Source organism: Pezoporus flaviventris, unplaced genomic scaffold, assembly GCF_033815535.1.
Source record: "Pezoporus flaviventris isolate CSIRO_AGI_PZ_B2104156 unplaced genomic scaffold, CSIRO_AGI_Pfla_v1 ptg000007l, whole genome shotgun sequence".
NCBI classification, from domain to species: domain Eukaryota; kingdom Metazoa; phylum Chordata; class Aves; order Psittaciformes; family Psittacidae; genus Pezoporus; species Pezoporus flaviventris.
In genome coordinates, this window is record NW_026892555.1 from 28,330,429 (window position 1) to 28,350,199 (window position 19,771).

Sequence of the window (19,771 nt, forward strand, 5' to 3'; positions counted from 1 at the left end):
TGATGCTGTGCACACCTGCAGGCCATATTTTACCAAGCAATCATCAACTGACTTCCGTGTATGTTAATCATAAAGGAAGCTGATGCCTTGCAAATACAGCAACGTGCTACTTTGACTTCAGTCCCTAAATAGGCGTGTGGATAGGGATGCATAAGTCATAACTAGAGAAGATGTGGGGCTTGACAAAGGCACAACCATCCAATCTCAGACAGGGCACATGCCCCAGAGTTTCACATCATCAATGGCTTGGGCAGATAGATGCACTGTACATCCCACTTTAGCCATGGCCCTCAGAGATCCTGCAGTCTTTTATAGGCCCTACTGGGAAAGTCATCTTTGGGAATACTTTTTAACCTCCTCTACGTAGAAGATGAGTATGTAACAAAACCCCCCACTTTGTAAACGGTTCTATTGATTTAATTAGCAGAGAAGTCAAGGCTTCTTTGGTCTATCTTCCCAACTCTGAGGTCTTCGTTTTAAGAAGGATTCACACCAAAAGACTAATGGGGAATTAAAGTTGAAGATACATGAAAGCTTTACATCATATTCCTCATAGGCACTGAAGTTAGTTGTAATCTATTAATCTCCAATTTTCTTGCGATTAAGCTTCAAGAGTATTCCCTGTCTGCCTATGCTGTATCTCTTTCTTCACTACTTATTGCCAGGCATTTTTCAGAACCGATAGTGACTTATCACCATCACAAAGCAGCTCAAAGTCCTTAGGACCATCTTCAGCTTAGCAACCATCCTTTTAAAATTGTAAATAGTACCTGTTCTCCTTCATCTTTACTGCTATTAATAGGTATACTTATCATGACAACAGGATTTGTTTGTGGGGTTATGAGATATCATCTGTTCCTTCTCTTTCCTCCTCTCTTAAACTGTAATTTTCTGTCATATCATAACAGGTCATCCTGGAAATAGCTTGTCACAAAATGAAAGATTTGTTGTTACTGAAAGAACAGAAACAGCTGTAAAAGAGCAGAAGTTAGATTTCAGCCAAATGTTCTTTAAACCAATGAGTAGGAAAAAAGAAAACCCTAAACAAGGCTTACTTAAGCTGTTTTGTTTCTCCAGAGTCTTTGCAGAGTCTGGGCATATAATAAGAGTCCTACAAATGGTGGTAGCTTCAAATAGATTATGTGGGAGGATAAATATAGGGGAGCACAGTGAGTGATGGAAATAGGATGGGCTTGTATCTGTACTCAGAAGAAAGATTCATTTTCTAGCAGACAGCAATAAATAAATAGGATGGATCATCATTACCTACTTTAAGCATGATTAGGCTAAATATGCTTCCAGCAGTCAAAACAAACCAAACAAACAAACAAACAAAAAAAAAAGATATCTAAGTTAAATTTTCCTTTTCTCTGAAAAGACTTTGCGGCACTCAGTTTGTTTCAGGAATGAGGATGGGAGGGCGCCAGGGTCTAGCTACCACTCTTTAATGTTCATTCTCTCTTTAGACCACAGTGAAGGGAAGAGAAATGTGGCAGCTATTTCCATGGATGCTGTAATCCCCAGAGTTATTCTGCCATCAGGACAGAGCAGAAGGCTCTGTGCTATAGCTGTGGTTAGTGATCAAATATCCCAGTGTGTGCCTTTTATTGGTCCCCGCAGGAGGACCGGCAGGCCCACAGCCCACCAGCTCTGTGTTCGTGAGTGTATATGTGTACACAAGACTCTCGTGGGCTAGGGACAACCCCAAAACATCAGTGACTAACAGCCCCTCTTTCTTTTGTACTACATGAGCAGAGCAATGGGCCAAGAACAGAGTTTGGTGTATACAGCACACAGAGGGTTAAGTCTATTCAGATTTTTGCAGTTGAGCACCTCAGGGGACAAACCAACCCATTTTTCTGTTACCCAGAAATAAAGTGATTGTAGCCAGTGAAATTAGAAGCATAGTCAAATCCTGCTAGCAGAAAGACAACTGAAGTCTGCAAATATTCCCAAGAATGTGCATTTTTAATCAATATACTGTATATGACTGTATTTGGTTTTCCAGTAATATTTACTCAACTTTACACAGGAAAGTAAACTCACTCAATAAAAAACAACAAATAGCTGCTGTTTCAACACTTATACTGTTGATGTTAAAACCTGGTCTTACTCATTACCTACTGTAAAAGGCTATATTTTTTAATCCTCTGAATAATTATTACTATTGTATCTATGCTGGCAGTGGCTTTTTGACCCACCCATGAAAGCCATTGTTACGCACTGCAAATATATGGTAAAATATTTTACCAGGTGATGAGAAAGAAAAAAAAATATAATTTTGATTATTCTAAAGTAAACATCTGTAAACTAATTACAAGATAAACCTTTTTTACAGATTCTGCACATGGAAAAGACTCACTGATTACCAGTTTTGTTTTCGGTTCTATTTGATGAATCACATTTAATTATAACATAATTAGGTAGTACCTCTGGAAAAATATGCCATGTAATGGTTATAAAGAATAAAAAGAAGCGATCATTCTGTAATTTCGAAACACTTCACAGTAAACCTTTTCATTAACTTTCTGTGCAAAGGATGTCACTTATCATAATTGTCAGTGTCAGTAACATAGTCCTAATATTACAGTTTCAAAAAAACTAATTTCAATCTGAAAGTATAGTCTGTGTTTACTTAAGAAATCATCCCAGACCCATTTAACTTCAAACACTCAAGGAATCTTATTAGACTGCTAAATATAAGAAAATTATAATTCTCTGCTTTCTAGAAGCTTTAGACAACATCAGAGTCCTCTAGCATAATTCTGACTTAAAACAACATATTACACAGGTTTGAAGATATGTTTTAGTCTCTAGTGAGCAGAAATACTGTTAAAAATCCCTACAGTTACATTGTTGTAGCTTCCAGTGACTTGAGGCAGGATCATTTAAAGAAAAGAAAAAAACAAAAACCAGCTAGGGCCACCCCTAGCTATAAAATCTCTTGCATATTGGCAGTGCGCATGTTCTGCTGACAGGCGAGCTGCCTTTTCGTTTGGGATGCATTAAGCAGGCAGGCCACCATCAGCCTGGTGCCACACATGCTGAGATCTGCTGCAGAGACTCATTACACAGTGTGTAAGTGGAGTGTTTGGGGTGCTGTGGCCATTCCTAAGAATCTAGATATGGGGATCAGCCATCCCTTTGTTACTCAGATTTTACCCAGTTTTACTTTATATAAGCTAATTAGAAGCAAAGGCTGTCTATAGACTTTTCAGGTCCCATTGCATCCTTCAGCAACATCCAGAATGCTGGGTCAGGCTGAAGGAATCATCAAGAAAATATCCCCAGAGAAGGCTGCGTGGAGACCTCATAGCAGCCTTCCAGTATCTGAAGGGAGCCTATAGGGATGCTGGGGAGGGACTCATCATTAGAGACTGTAGTGACAGGACAAGGGATAACGGGTTAAAACTTAAACAGGGGAAGTTTAGGTTGGATATAAGGAGGAAATTCTTTCCCGTTAGGGTGGTGAGACACTGGAATGGGTTGCCCAGGGAGGTTGTGAATGCTCCATCCCTGGCAGTGTTCAAGGCCAGGTTGGACGAAGCCTTGGGTGATATGGTTTAGTGGGAGGTGTGCCTGCCCATGTCAGGGAGGTTGGAACTTGATGATCTTAAGGTTCTTTCCAACCCTAACTATTCTATGATTCCATGATCCCCAGACTTTAGTAAGCCCATATTTTGCATACTGTTGTAATGGACTACCTGCCAACCCTGAATTTCTATGTACTGGCTTAAAACCCACTGAATCTAAAATTGTATATTGAGCCTCAGTTTGTTTGCCTGCTGGATTTCTAAGCTATGGAATTTGCATCTTTACATGTTTCTCTAGCACAGAAGGCTAAACATACGGGAACTCAAGGCCAGATATAGCACTTAAATGTGAAGTTGCTCCTCAAGCTGTAACCTAAGAAGAAAACTTAAGAAATGCAAGGATTCTTTTTTTAATTTTCTTTTCTCTCCATGAAATTTGCAGTACAAACCGGTGCTGGGAGGTCACCCAGTGCTGAGGACCACAACCAGCCCTCTGCAAACTGAGCTAGGCATCTCTCACAAGGGGTCATGCACAATATTATTCTCCCTGAACTTCCAGGTCCTGAAAAAATGCCTAAGGATTGTCTACGTGTCACAAGGAGCATAAAATAACGTTATGAGCTTTCAGATAGCTCTAAATACTAAAATTGTAAAGATACTCATAAAAACAGCAAGAGGAAAACCAGACATGTATAATACTGAAATTTTTATTGCATTTGTCATGGTTTAAACCCTAGGCAGACAGCTTGTTCACTCACTCCCAGTGAGTGGTGCCAGGCTGAGAGCAATCGAGGGGACACACACACACACACACACCCCCCCGGGACTCTCCCCTTTCCCGCTCCCAAAGGAACGGGGAGGAGGATCGAAAGAGTGCAACTCCTACGGGTTGAGACAAGAACAGTCCAGCAACCAATGTACAACACAAATCACCACCACTACCACCAACTACAACAATGATAAGAGAAAATAACAAGGGAAGAGAATACGATACCACCCGCCAAGAAACGAGTCCCACCCGGAAGCCCGTGTCCTTCTGGGTAACTCCCAGTTACCCCCCTCCCCGGCCATGACGTGCTGTGGTATGGAACACCTCCTTGGCTAGCCTGGGTCAGGTGCCCCGTCTCTGCTTCCTCACAGCTTCCCCTCCTCCCTGGCAGAGCATGAGCCTCACAAAGTCCTTGGTCAGGGTAAACATCACTTAGCAACAACCGAAAACATCGGCTTCACCAACACTGTTCCCAGGCTGGAAGCCAAAACACAGCACTGCACCAGCTACCACGAAGGAGAAAAATGACTGCTACTGCTGAACCCAGGACAGCATTACAAGAAATTCAGTAGTACCTTGGGCTCAAGTGAACATAAATGTGTGGTTTATCTTTTGCAATTGCCTGTGGTTTTAGTACTGTTTTGTTTAAAACATTTTATTGTTAAAGTCCTGTCAGAGAAATCCTCTCCAAAAATCAAAAACTGTTAAGATGAGGTGTTATGTTCAACTGAGACCATAACAGAGTCAGTTATGAGATTGTATTTTTCAAGTTTTTAACACAGATAAATAATGCTAACAAGAGAAAATACAGAATTGTTGAATTTTTTCATTAAAATTATTTTTTTCTTTCTTTCTCATGTTCCAAATCAATGGAAATTTTCTGACATGATCACAGAAATCCTTATGGAAAGAAATAATGAAGAAACTATTCTTGAGGGTAACTCCCAGATAAAATGCTGAGATCTATATAGCATGGAATATAATTATGGCAGAGGAAGCAAATGATCACAGCCATGAAAAAGAAATATAAACTACTTTGGAGAATTAAGTAACTTCATCCCTAGTAAGTTCAGTGCATTTCTCATCAGCATTAACAGGAGTTATAACTGCTCGGAGTATGAGTAAGTTTAAACGAATTAATTTTATTCTTCTCAATCCAGGAAAATGATTTTAGGAAATAGAGGATGAAGATTGCTAAAATATGTCCCAGGATGCAGATGGCTACCTTTTAGAAGGTAATACAGCATCATTTTGGAAAGACCAGCCCCACTGATCTTAGGAAACTGGCCTTAAGCAGTATCTTGCATTTCACATTTTGAACCACCTCCAGGTTTATATTCAATAGGCCTCTGTCCTTCATTAACAGTTTTTCAGTATCTTGGTCTGAGTACTGCAGCTGGGAAAACAAGTATTAGATTTCATAATCATGCTGGTGACACCCAAGTCTTTCATTCCATTTAAGTGATAGTTGTCTTTCCCATGATTAGTACTGCAAATAACTTAAAAAAAAAAAAAAAATCCATTTGTTGGCAAAATCTTCAGAAATCATAAAAGTTTCAAACTACGTTACCAGAGACTCTCATTCTCTCTTTCACACACGCGCACACACACACACACACACACACACACACACACAGAGTATGCTAGAGATTGGAAGGGACCTCAAAAGATCATCTAGTCCAATCCCCCTGCCGGAGCAGGAACACCTAGATAATGTTACACAGGAATGTGTCCAGGCGAGTTTTGCTTTCATTTTATCAAGTTCAGCATGTTAAACACCATACACACCATACTTGAGAACTCAGAGGTAAATACAAGAGTTCTGGGTCAGATTTCTCCCAGGTGAAAGAAAAGCAGTGCCAGTGTTTTAGTTTTGTGGCTGTGTACTTCAAAAGCTTCTTTTCTGAAACATCAGCTCTTTATGAGTCATATTAATACCTGCTGCAACTTCTGTATAAATACAAAGAAAAATCCTTCTTAATGTCATGCAAAAAAATCGCATTCCATCAGATTATATTCTGCAGGTGTTAAATATACAATACGATGTAAACATCATATTGTATATTTAGCAATCTATACATCATATTGTATATTTAGCAACCTATGTAAAGAAATACGTGGTCCCAGGGTGAGAATTTAAAATAAAGATATTCTGGTTTAAATTCAGATAAGTAGCAAGTGTAACAAGAAATAAAATGGCCAGAGAGTGTTTAACAGCATGTACACTGAAGAATTGCTTACAATTTAGAATGAAATTTTAATGAGGTAAAGGTTAATTGGAAAATATACTTTTTCTATCTAACCTTCCAAATTTAATTAAATATCACAAAAGCAGCAAAACCTCAGTATGCTTTGTTAAGGCAACACTAGTCTGATTAAAATGAATAGTTGCTGAGCTCAGTTCTGGTTTTATTTCTCTGAAGTAACTCTTTTGTTGCCAGTTATCTCTCACTACCAATAAAATCTCTTCCTTTCTCTGAGAGCTCCCAGGTATATCACCCAACTTGTTTTTACAAGAGTTGAGCCTGCCTCAAACTGGGAGTTCAAACCTGCCTATTTGCAATCAGAAGTCATCTGGAATGGGAATTGTCTTTGCAATATGCCTTAGGCCCCAAGATGAAAGAACAGTATTTTTCACCACCAAACCTTCACTGTTCCCAGTCTCTGTAAGATGAGGGACATTAAAGAACTTGTAGAATCTAGGAGACAAATCTTTCTTTCAGTCTTTATTTGTCTGTAAGTTAATAATGCCATGCTGAAGATTGAAGTTCTGTGATTGGGGCATTTAGAGGTTTCAAACTGTATTTTTTAAATACATTATTTAAGTACGTAATGATATAACACAGAAAGTTTCAATAACAGTCATGTCAAAATTAAAAAAAAAAAATAAATAAATCGAAACATTCATTCCAAAATAGTGAATAGTGAATGTTTCAACACTGCATGAATATTTTAGTTTGTTAAACTCTTCAAAACAAAAATCTGGTGGGTATTGCAGTGTGTTCCACAGAGCTTTTTAATTTGCCAGAGCTTTGGTTTTCCACAAAGAAGGTTCCATCAAAGTCTTTACCACCCAGCTTCAGCATTTTCTTGAAGATAAATTGTAATTTTTCTACAACCAAATAAAGCACATTGAGATTTTTACCTGCCTCTAGCATTATCCTTGCAAATGTTTCTGTGCAGCTTTTACAGTCACATTCCGATTTCCAGTTTTCTCCTTTTCAAAGCTCTGGAGAAGAAGTAACTTAAATGAACTGTTTACACCAGGGCAGAGCAATGTCTGTTTTCTGTGATGACTGCGAAGTCAGAAGAAGGTCTGAGGCAAAGGTCTACTCCAACCCTCAGTCCATTCTAACCACTCCTATTCTACCAGACTTGGAAAGTAACTATGCAGCAGAAACTACCCTCAATTGCGCCCTACCATTTTAAAAGACAGTTTTTACTGTCTTTTACCAAATTACCAAATAGGGCCTATCCCTTGTATTTCTTTTCTCTGTTCCGCTAACTGTGAACAAGAGCCACACTTTGATCCCCAAAACTGTGGAGGATAAATGGAGGATAAAAAAGCCAGAGCAGCAGTTTATCAGCAGGTATAGAAAAGTAAACTAAATGTACAATACCGCTCTCTAACACCAAAAACAAATGCTACGGACTATACTACTAAATTCCTTTCCTCTCCCAAACAGGATGGCCTCATCCAGATTGCCTGTTAGGACTGGTCCGTCCCTTTTGCTAACACCTGAGCAAGGCCCCAGAACGGGCTGAGGTAGCTGTCAAGGGCAAAACCACCCCAGGGGCTACTGTGACAAGTCACGAGTGCAGCTGGTCAAGTTCCAGGCCCCAGGAACATTTCCTGCTACCACTTAACTACTGATATGGATACAGAAATAGCAGCAACCAAAGGCAGGGACAGTTTCAAACAGCCAAACACGCATGCAGACATCTGTTTTGATAAAAACGTCAAGCAAAATGCAATAACAAGCAAGTTCTCGAACCATTATGCTGTTGCAGGTTCACAGCCAAATTGCAGCATGGGACAAATTTATTGTAAGATGTCCATAAAAGGTAGTTTAGATGAATCCTCACTGTTTTGGTTTTCCCCATGTTCTTTGTAAATTACATAAATTGCACCCTTTAAATAATTCAGGAACTACCTTTTTCACTTTAAAAGGGAATTGTTATGCTTAGCTGCTCACTCATTTCACTAAGATTCTCACCAGTGAAAAACCGCAGAGGAAAAAAAAAAAAGCAAACCGTATTTTGAGCACAAGGAGTCCTAGCAGTATGTCAGAGCCTTTTCCTCCGCCATCCCATCTCTATTCACAATTTTACCCATATACTTAATGAGACTGAGATCCACCTCAAAAATTCTCCTCACAGCTGCCAAGCATTCCTTGCTCCTTTTCCATAAGCTCATCTGAATTCTCCAAGTAGCACCCTTTCTGCCGTGAAGTTCCCCCATGACATGCTGACTCTCTGACTGACAGGCAACACACACGCACCAAGCAGAATGTCAAAGAACATGACATGATAAAACCAAACATACTTAATACAGTTATGATAATGCCAAACTACTTAAAATTCTCTGTACCTTTGACAGACTAGCCCTATATAGTATGTCTTTTAAAGCTGTGCCTCTGCCTAGAAAAAGATAGTTTCTCTGGCCCTTGAAGGAGATAAATACCATTTGCATTTTAGACCATGTTTAAACTAAACTAAGTAAACTGCTTTTTGCTGACCAAAGTGAGATGCTTGTTGTGATCCTTCAGACTTAGAAGCTTGTATTTTATTGCATATCTAATGTGTGATGTGAAGGCTAACTGACTGAAATAGCATTTTCATTAAAGCTTGGTAAATGGTAAAGACCTGAGTTCTTACAAGTATTTTCACAGTTGAAAATTGCCACACAAGGTTACCTGTACTTATATTTCCAGACAATAACATGAAAAAAACACAAAAATCATTATAGATGCTGCATTTTGAGCAAAAGGCAGTAGAACAGCACCTCTGAATAAAAAATAATCTCACAGCCTATTACTTGAGGATTATATTTTCACCCAAAATCATGTTTTTTTCCTTTAAAGAACTGAATACAGTAGTTTTCAGTCAAGCCAAACTGAATTTTTTTATATCATTTGTCCAAATGTAAACTTTTAGTTTTGAGATAGTTCAGGGTTCCACTTTTTTTCAATGATGTCTCAAGGTTGGTCTCCAAAATCCTCTGTCATCCAAGCCACCTGCCAGGACAAGATCTTATGTGGGTGCACAGCACTTCACTGTCTTCTCACAGCACCTCATGCAACAAGAAGTCTGGGCTAGTCTCTCCCCAAGAATCAACTGAGAAAAAAGGCTCTGTAAGGGTTCCAGTAAAATATTAGAGGGCCTTTTGAATACTGAGACAAGCCAAAAAGAAACAATCTTCTTGGGTATTAAAAAGATTTTCTTGACACATCAAAACACTTGTTTACATAGACTTGTCTACATCTGCTAAAAGCAAAACACACGTGCGTTTTTTTATGGGATTTCTTTACTTGTTTTACTAAATGTGACTTTAACTGAACATGATTTTTACTCTGCAAAATTATGCTGAATTAAAAAAGAGCAAGTCTTTTTTGCTAACACTCTGTGAAAAATTAGGCACCCCAGTACACAGCAGTCTGCAGTATTGTTTAATTATCATCCATTTCCCTCCCTGAGTCTATAGTTATTTTCTCGTTCCTCCCATCGTACTTACTGATTACTGCTGCTTTTACCTTAGAAACATATAGAAGATTCATCTTTTTTGTTCACAAGGCTGCACCAGTTACTCAACACAGCCGTTTCCAGAGCTATTCCATAATTACGCTCACTGGAAAAATAATGGCTTAATTTGACAAATACCTTTAATTTGAAACTTTAATGTGTCTATATCTGCACCAAGAGTAAAATGCTGAATTCCCACTGACAACCAAGGAAGAAACAAGTCTAACAATAATCTCTGCAACAAGGAGATTTTTTTTCTGTCTTTGTTCATTACTATGCCTTAATTTCTACTTTGGGATCTGCTGTTTCTCTCGTGAAAGAAAAGCAAAATAATGCAGAGAGAGGTGAAATACATAGGCATGGTGTGAAGGCACAGACTCTGCTATATAATAGGAACATTTCGAGATGAAGAAGTAAAATGATGGGGACAACGAGAGTATCCCTTACAGATTCATTGCAGAAACAGCAACCAGCATTTTATTCAAATGAAGATCAAGTTCAGCACAAGAAAACTGCTGCCTAAGAGACCTAGCGAAGATTAAAGCAGATCAGCTAATGCTAGCTGAAACTGCAGTATTTTGAATTCAGTTGGGTTATTCTTGACTTGTGTCTTTAACAGGTTATGTTCATACTTGTTCTTTCTTGCAATCTGAGTTACATAAATTGCTCTGCAAGCACAAGATAATGTTTTCAGATTGACTCATTGGCACATTAATCTATAGCGTTATAATCGGCCTAAAGATCAGATTTTTTTTTTTTTCATTAAGCAGTGAATGTCAGCTCCTTTGGGCATACAAAGTGTCATCAACTTTATGCCAGCTTTGCTGACTCATAAAACATCTATACTTGTAAGCATTCACTTTCTTAGAGCTACAGCACATTATGTACTAAAAGGGATCAGAAGTAAGCAAAATCATCTGGAAAATATAGTCTAAATTTATACTGCTTCTGCTGAGAGGATTAATTTGGCTCGAGATGGAATATATATTAAGCCATTAATGTTTATAACTCTAGAGACACAAAATAACTCATTTTACACCAGCCATCATTACCATGCTCGTTTTGTTTGTGTGTGCTCAAAATGTTCTGTTACCTGAGTGTTGAGAATACCCTGAAATTATTTGTATTCAAGGGCAAATGCACCTTATGAGTTTGAAATTTATTTGAAGATTTGAGAAAATCTGATGTTATTTTGTTAGCTGAACAGCACACTGACTGAAAACAAACTCCAGCCCCCTCTTCTAAAGAGGTGTGCTCTTACCTTTCTTCGGTGTCAAAGTAGACAGATAGGAGGGTCTGAACTTAAGCTACCACTTACTGAATGCCTCCCAAGGGTATCAAAGGACAGCTGCCCTTTCACTGTAGTGTAGCACCAGGGGCAGAGAGTTTGTATCACACTGGAAGCCCCCGCTCTTTCCAAGACATGCAGGCATCAAAGAAACATGAGAAGGGACAGCAAAACTGCACCATGGTGAACAGATCAGAAAAGAACCCTATTCAGTCTTGGGGAGAGCTTTAAAATACTGAACTAGATCATTTTTAAAGACACTTATCCTTTGATAAATAATTATTCTATTTCTTTGACTTAAAAAATTGACATAGACAAAACTCGATACACAGATTTTCCTCTGTGTGGGAGAGGGGAAAGACTGAGCTCCATGTAAATTAATAGGTAGCTGGGTTTAGCACGTATGTGTAAAATTATTGATGTGGTTTTATGATGCTTTCACCACTCCTGAAATAAAATTCCAGTAAGTCTTGAAAGTAAAGCTTTTGAATTACATACCACCTAGCGCTGCACAAAAACCAGACTACAGGCCTAGTTAGTTAAGTACTGAAGACAAGGAGTTATTCCTCTCACCCTGTCACATGCAGAACAGGCCCTGATTTTATTTGTTATTGCACAGACTTCATTCATATCTATCACCTAAAATCATGTTAAAAAAATTTAACTGCATTTAGGTGGTTTTGGGAAATGCATTTAGTAATGGGATACTAAGCCATCTCTTTTTAAGGTCATCAGAACAAAATTGGAATGGGTTAGCCTTTATTCCTCACAGCTATACAAATTAAACTGACAACCTTCATCTTTTATAAGTGGACTTCCTTCTGTGAGAACAAGCAGGGAATAGAAACATCTGGTAAGTATGAACACTGTCTCACCTGAATTACAGCTTTTCTGGTGTTATTTCAATAGTTCTTGATTTGATAGCTCACTATAAGTTTCTATATTTTCACAGTTTTATGATTATAATAGATAAAAAATATCTCACTGCCAAGAACATTTAAACTGGCATTACTTATTCTTTGCATGCTCCTAATGATAAGCTGACTGGAAGAGCAACCAGCATATGTATGCTTGTTTAAAACCCAGCAGCTATTTTAGCAGCACACAAGTATCTACTACATATCCATTAAATTGGTTAAATGCAATTTTGAATATTTTCTAAAGAAGGATTCTTAAGAGTACACAAGTTCTGTAAATTGCCATAACTTACAAGAAATACATTTTAAACTTTAAGCAATATGTTAAAGAATTCAGTGGACTGACAGTAAATTTCACTGCATCTGTACACCAAACAAACAAAAATGAAACTATAAACACTGCAGAAACATCTTTGCCATTTTCTTCTCTGAATGAAGCAGCTTTAATATTTTTGAGCCTATTTGGTGTTTGTATCAACTATATTGGTGTTTGTAAATCCATACAGCGAGAAAGATACTAGAACAACATTAGAATTCCAGTGTTTACTCCAAGAAAAATCAACCTAGTCTTGGAAACTTTCCATTAGGAATTTGGCAATATAGTATGCTGGGATTCAGAGAGGTGGTATGTCCATTCTGTCACCAATTACAGATTTGCTCTTCTCAGTGAAGCAGGGACCAAATGGTCACACAGAAAACAGAGCTTAAGCTGAATTGTTTTACAGTCTCAGTTTTACAACTAAGCAAGGCTGAATGCTGTTTTGAGACCCAGTACTACTTACCCCACTGATGTCTTATGACCCAAGTAGTCCTTTTAGAAGCCAGGGGAGAAACACTGAGAGTGATTTCCTGTGACCACATTAAATGTTTCCTTCCTAAGATGAGACACACACAGAAACATGAGTGCTACATGCTCAGCTTTGTAATATTGAAAGGTATATATGCTTAGGTGCCCATATAGGGCACTTAAGTAGCCTATTCAAAACAGAAGCTTATAAGATGGGGGAAAAAAGGCTGATGCCCACAATTTACAAGTATTTTCATCCAGAGATGTGACATATCAGATAACATCAAAGGACCCCAGCTGTGGGAATATCCAAGTAATGTATCTTGTGCAGTTTCTCAAAGTGGTGTGCTATCGGGTGGGCAAAGGAAGACACCACTTCCTCCTTCATTAGTCTTAAAAGCCATGCTGCAAACTGTCAGCTTGCCAGGTCACATCAACAAGGCAGGAGAGTGGGTGCACAGTTAATGAAGCCCAATACAGACTCACCAAGGTACAAACATGAAATTCTCAACACTTAAGATTTAGGCTGCTGGGGAACAGTGCTGGCAGAAATGCAGCCAGAGCCCCCAGATGCTCTGAGGATTAGGCAGTGACTGACCACGACTTTTGAAAGTCTAGCTGCGAGACTACAATGACAAGAGTAGCACTTAAGACACTAAATCCCTGTTTACCCCTGCTTAGACGTGCTGCTGGTGATGGGCCAGGTAGGAAGTTTACAGACTGTAATTCCTAAAAAAACTGTAATGTTGACTACCTGGATGAGCATGTTTGAAAATAATCTTCCACAGCCACAAGCAAATGCAGCATAGATGCACCTTTTTCAGTTCATACACTCATTTTATTGAGGAATATTATCCAATTTACAACAAAGTCTGCAAATCAGGAACTATATCAGAGACCAGTACAAAGGGCTAAATCGATCTGAGCTAACCTTAGGGATAAACTGAGTTACCTCTGATTTACATCAGTACCATCAAGAGGGTTAGATTTCCAGAATATCTGTGTTAACCTTGAATACACATTAATCATAAGAAGTAGAACACTGTAGTAAGTCATTTTGAAGGACGGAGAACATTTCTCCAGGCACTTTGCTGACTGACTGTGGATTTTTTTTTCTGCAGGGATTACAGTGTTTTATATTGGACTTTGAAAAGAAATGATCATTTTCAAAATAAAAAAAAATATTTCTGATGGAACAAATGTGGGTAATGGGCAGGAGCTGATGACATAGGATTAAAAATGGAATTTTGCCCTTATGGAAACCTTCATACTGTTGGCAAGACATGTTATGTATGTCCTCTCCTTTCTGCTGAAGCATTAGACAAAGCAACTGCTGGAAGCAGAGTAATGGACCTGAAGAACCAAAAACCCAATCTGGTGGAGCAGATTGTGTTTTTGTATTCAGAGCTATTTAACAAACTACACTGCAAATTGAGTCTGCAAAATCAGTACCTTGATAACCTTTAAACATGATTTTGTATTGGCCAGATGGATCATGGCAGAGCCTAGTCAAGCCTGGGGTCTCGTTCTGCTAGGTAATCAACAAGCATGGGAAATTAAGGCTGGAAGGAAAACAAACATGGCACTTACAGTCTGCTGTTAAACTCTGTGCACAAGCACCTGAACAAGCAGAGAGAAATTATCACTATAACTTGAACCAGAGCAGCCACCTCTGCAACCTAACGAGAATTTATGCCTGCAGATCTCTAATCTGTAAGGCCCAGCTTCCCTTTCTGCTATTAATACATAAAAACGCTAATGGACACAAGAGATTGCCAAAGCTTATATTCCTCAGCACCTACCACAAATAGATTTCTTACTACTTCCATATCCTTGCTTCCTTCTTCACTGGGCATTCATGCTACTCTCCCAAGGTCTTTCTAGAGCAGGTCCCTGGAATAGCCTGCTAGGTGCTTTGTCAGCCCTGGCCAACAACTTGAAGGTCCATTTGTAACATGCCTAGTCCTTTTATTTGTTGTTTTGGACGTAGATATTGAGATATTGCTGTGTTCCCTTCCTTGTTACTTCCTATGGGCCAACACATCTCACAAAAATTGAGGAGAATGTCAGACAGGTTTGTCAATGCAATCATAAAAAATCAACATAAAAAATATGAAAAGCATCTTGAATCGCAGTAGGAGAAAGAAACTTTAGCAATAAAAATTAACAATGTATCAGTTTACTGCCTTATGGTCCATTGCTTATTGAGATGATAGTTCAGTTTCCTCTTCGATGGAATCATAAAGGCTTCCAGTAGAAAAACAATTTGAAAGACATACTTGTTTATGATCTTTCACTACTGAGAAAGAAATGAAATCCGTGGTTTAGAAACTATCTTTCAGAAAGAAGTGCAGTGCAGAAAACAAGCTGCCTTCCCTCAGCAGGGTGTGCTAAGTGTACAGGAGCATTGCAAAGAAACTCCTCAGAACATGCAGTTTTTCAAGGTGAAAGAAAATTCTTGTCAAATCCTAGCAGTGAAAGAAAATGAGAAAGCATGATTAATAGCTCCATTGAAAGTAACAAAATAAATCATGAAAGCTAAACAATCTAGTATCATGCAGGGAGCCTATGAATATGAGGAATCCATTTAAATTACGTATAGTTTAGTGGTTTGCTACATTTCTAAATTCTAAAGGGTATGTGAATTCATTTCCATCTTGACTGAGCAAGGTTTCCAACACTGGACCACACAAATATCCACCATCTCCCTTTACCTTCCTACTGGTACAAATGTCGCATTCCATAGCTAATTAGGAATTGTCAGTCCCTGTTGCTCAGATATCTGGGGGTTTTGGCTCCAGTTTGCATGACAGAACAATGCTGATTTCAGGCTCCTGTTCCTGAAGGAAATACAGATAGTTTAAAGAAGAAACAACCTACATATAATGTTTTTTACTTTGGTTAGATCAAACTAGCCGTTTCTTCTAGTGTTTTCTTTTAGGAACAGCAACACAGGTTTATAAAGAAAATCAAAATAAATCCCTTGAGAAATAGGTTTATTCCATTATCCAAATAATTGATAAAACCTCTAAGAATGTGCACCTTTTGCCTGAATTTGAACAAATACATTTAATATTTTTCATATTAAATATTCATTTCATATTGATGATCCTGCTTGAGTTGCAACCTATGAAATAGAGACAAACAGGACTCACCAGTAGCTCTACATAACCTTGATACACTAGGCTGGAAAAAGCCACATTAAGAATGCTCATTTTATTGCTTTTCTCACATAAAGGTGATAAATCTAGGTAAATATCTTAACTTCAAGACCATTCCAAAGATCTACATTAGATTAACACTATTTTGTTCTGCACCCACAACCAGTACTTACAAATTTCAGGCCAAAACACTATATATCTATAACTAGACTCCTGCAAGCATACATTCCTTTACCTCTGACTCAGCTCCATTTCCCACCATAAAATTCATATTTGAAATCTATTTTAATTTACAAAATAAGAAGGGACACAAAACATTGTTTTATAAATGTTCTTTGTCGAGGGAAGACATAATTTCACAGAAAGGAGGAAGAGGTAGGTCCAGGCAACCAAATCAGTCAAATTAATATTCTGTTCTTCTCTTAAAATTCATTTCCTGACACACAGATTCTTGACAGTCATCACTCCCCACTTCCCAACCACTTCCATGGAGGGAATGTTTGACAAAACATTGGCTGTACTACATGATGTATCTTCTAACACGGGGAAGACCAGACATCCCACAGCTTCTCATTTAAATTTCACACCTTTTTCATTTCTTGATTCTGGTAATATCACAGATATCTCTTACTACTAACTCATAAGTCACTTTTTATTTGCCATCATGCTGTCATGACAAACCTTATTTTCTTCTACCTAATAACTGCATGCAGTACTTTCCCTCTCCACAGCCCATTCTTTTTCACCTCTATTTTCTGCTGGTTTCTTCACTAATTCCCTGGAATTTATTGCTTCCTTTCAGTACTCTTCCTTCTTACCTCTGAAATGACATTATTATAATTCATAAATGTCTATTTTATAGTTCATTATAAAAAAAGAAACAAAAAACAAAAAACAAAAAACACCAAACCACAGATTTTAATAAAGCAGTCTTACAACCTCACTGTTATAGAATGGAAAAGTCTAACTTCTACGAATTGTTGGCTTTATCACTGAGGCTGATTGCACTTGTGACACCTACATGGTGGCTGTTTAAGATGATCAGGTAGTGTACTGCACTAGGTCAGCAGATCAGGTAATTGGAAGCTTCAGAGTGAACAATGAAGTCAGTATTTTAGCAACAAAACTGGAGATTTTTTTAATACTTTATTGTTACCATGAAAATTCTTTTATCAACTAGGCTTTAAATTTATGTCAATTAGCAAAGATTAGCTGATATGACTTAGAGCACTTTGAGTTTAAATAAACATATCTTGTCCCAAGTAGAGGCTTATCTGAGTGCCAGAATTAAAGACATAATAATAACAAGCCTAATTTCTTTGGGGTTTTGTTGTTGTTTTTATCTTTTTGCCATTAGCACTTGGAAGAAAAATAGATCTGCTAACCATATAACTTCTGCTTATGTTGCATCTCAAAAGTATCATACTTGAAAGGCTGGCACATTTTTCAGTCTATCAACTATTCTCGCATCCCTTACATTAACCAGCTACTGTGATTCTCACAGGTACCACATTGTGTGTTTATCCTTAAATATTTGAATTTTTTCTCTTAGTACAAGCTTCATCAGTTATTTTAACACCCTGAAGTTGAAAATTAATAGTTCATGGTTCTCCTTATCAAATCTGTCCTGAGACTACACCAGATAATTAAGATGTACAAGAGGATTTTAGAAAAATTAAAGGAATTATGTCAAGGCTGGCTAAAAAATTATGCATACCTGCTTGGCTGTTGTGAGCAACCACGTTTCCTTACCCACTACTCTGTCTACGAGCAACACTCTTTGTGAGCCGGGTGAGCACAGAAACATTGTAAATACTTCGTCAGTCTCTCTCTTTAAAATTTATAAAAGGTAGTTGAAATTACAGATCCTTACAATACTAGTGAGTAAATTAGGATATTATTTAACTAATTGACTCCTGATATATAACTTGAAAATCAGGCTTTTAAGTCTTGCGTCAGACCTTTGTGACAGGTTGGGAGCACAAACTGGTGGGGTTTTCCACAGGCTGGCTACAGAACACCTCAGCTTGACTTCTGCTGAATTTAATGGGAATATGATCATGAAATTCCCATGACAGCAAGTTTAGCTAGCTGTCCATGAACACTATAAATAATACTACTTTAGCTTCTGAAACTAAAAAGGCTATTAACAGTGCTCCTGAAGCTGTGGTTAATGTTTTGTAACAAATACTTAGATAGCTTCAGCCTGTTCCCTGGCAGACTAGCACATACCACTGATGCCACATCCTGGTGGTGGAAAGTACTCTCTTGGCTGAATAAAAGCAAGTGATCCTTTGTCAAATCATCCCTAAGCAAATGAATTCACCGTTCCTCTGCCAGAACCTGCAGAAAGGGGGTCATGTAGTGTCTGGCAGATAAAGACCCATGTCTGCTGATGTTACTTCAAAACTACTGTCACAAGGTGGCTTGATCCCATTCCCAGTTCAAGCTGAGTAGCTGGACTTCCTTTGGGACATAAGTGGGTCTCTGGCCCCATAAGAGGGTTTCTGGCCCCCTCTCCCTAGGGTCAGCACATGGTGTCTGGGGCTGAAGACTGCAGGATGTGCAGAAGCAGCTCCATCACGCCTCTCACAGTGCTGCACCTAAAAAATGGATGTAGGGCAATATATGGATTTGTATATGCATCTGACTGAAGCAAAATACAGGTTGCAAAAAATAAAAACCCTGTACATAATACTACTGAAGGAGGCAAAGTCCACTGTGAATGTTAGATCTGTTTTCTCTTAGAAAGAAACCTTTTGTTTTACACAAAGCTGTAACGATTTTGCATTTTTGTTTTAAACTACTGCAAACAAACTTTGTTCTGATTTCACTGAGATAACACCACATCTGTATTCAATCAGGTGTTCCCACATCTTTAACTTACCCCTCACCCTTTAGTGCCAAAGAACAGAGCTTTATTCTTCATACTTTGACCATTGTAATGACCCATTTGTGGAAGGTGCACATAGTGTATCAGCATGATACAGTCCATTAAACAAATACTGGGAGTGGGGTGTAGTATTTCATTTGGTCTAAAATGCATGAATCTATTAAACACACATTTTAAATAATTTTCTAAGATCCAGAGAAGAGTAACAGAAACAAATCAGTATACAGCCATTAATTTTGTTTTAAAAATTAATTACAAGTTAATTAACTTAAACCACATTTTTTAGGAGTCATAATAAACACTCTTAACTACTATTTTTAAGAGTAAAACTGCATTCAAGAAGTATTGTACCTATTTGACACACACTGCCGAATGTCATTTTCAAGTGTGTGAAACGCCTGTATCAATTGATTATACTTATATATCAGGTGTTGGCAAAGTCAACGTTTAAAGATATTAAACTCAGAAAAAAATATATTTTAAATCCATAAATCCCTAAATTCATCATCAGACAACAGGTCGATAATAGAAGAACATGTTCCCTTGCATTCAGAGTCGTTGATGACATCCAAATGGATGATAGAAGTCTGTGTCACTTTTAAGGCCTGGGGCATTATTGTGCTAACAGCCCATTAAATCACATCATCATCATTTGTACTACTACAACAATAAACATAAATT

The 19,771-nt window shown here is 38.0% G+C and overlaps 2 long non-coding RNA genes across 2 annotated transcripts in view; both read right to left on the reverse strand.

The window, feature by feature from the left end:
* The window catches only part of LOC133266724 (uncharacterized), a 796,291-nt gene that overhangs the window by 599,636 nt on the left and 176,884 nt on the right, over positions 1 to 19,771 (reverse strand). The gene's annotated exons all lie outside the window — the stretch shown is intronic.
* LOC133266324 (uncharacterized) lies at positions 15,200 to 15,872 on the reverse strand. The gene is made up of 2 exons (XR_009742327.1): positions 15,751 to 15,872; positions 15,200 to 15,504 (listed from the first exon to the last, which is right to left on the reverse strand). It is a non-coding gene; the product is annotated as an uncharacterized LOC133266324 (long non-coding RNA).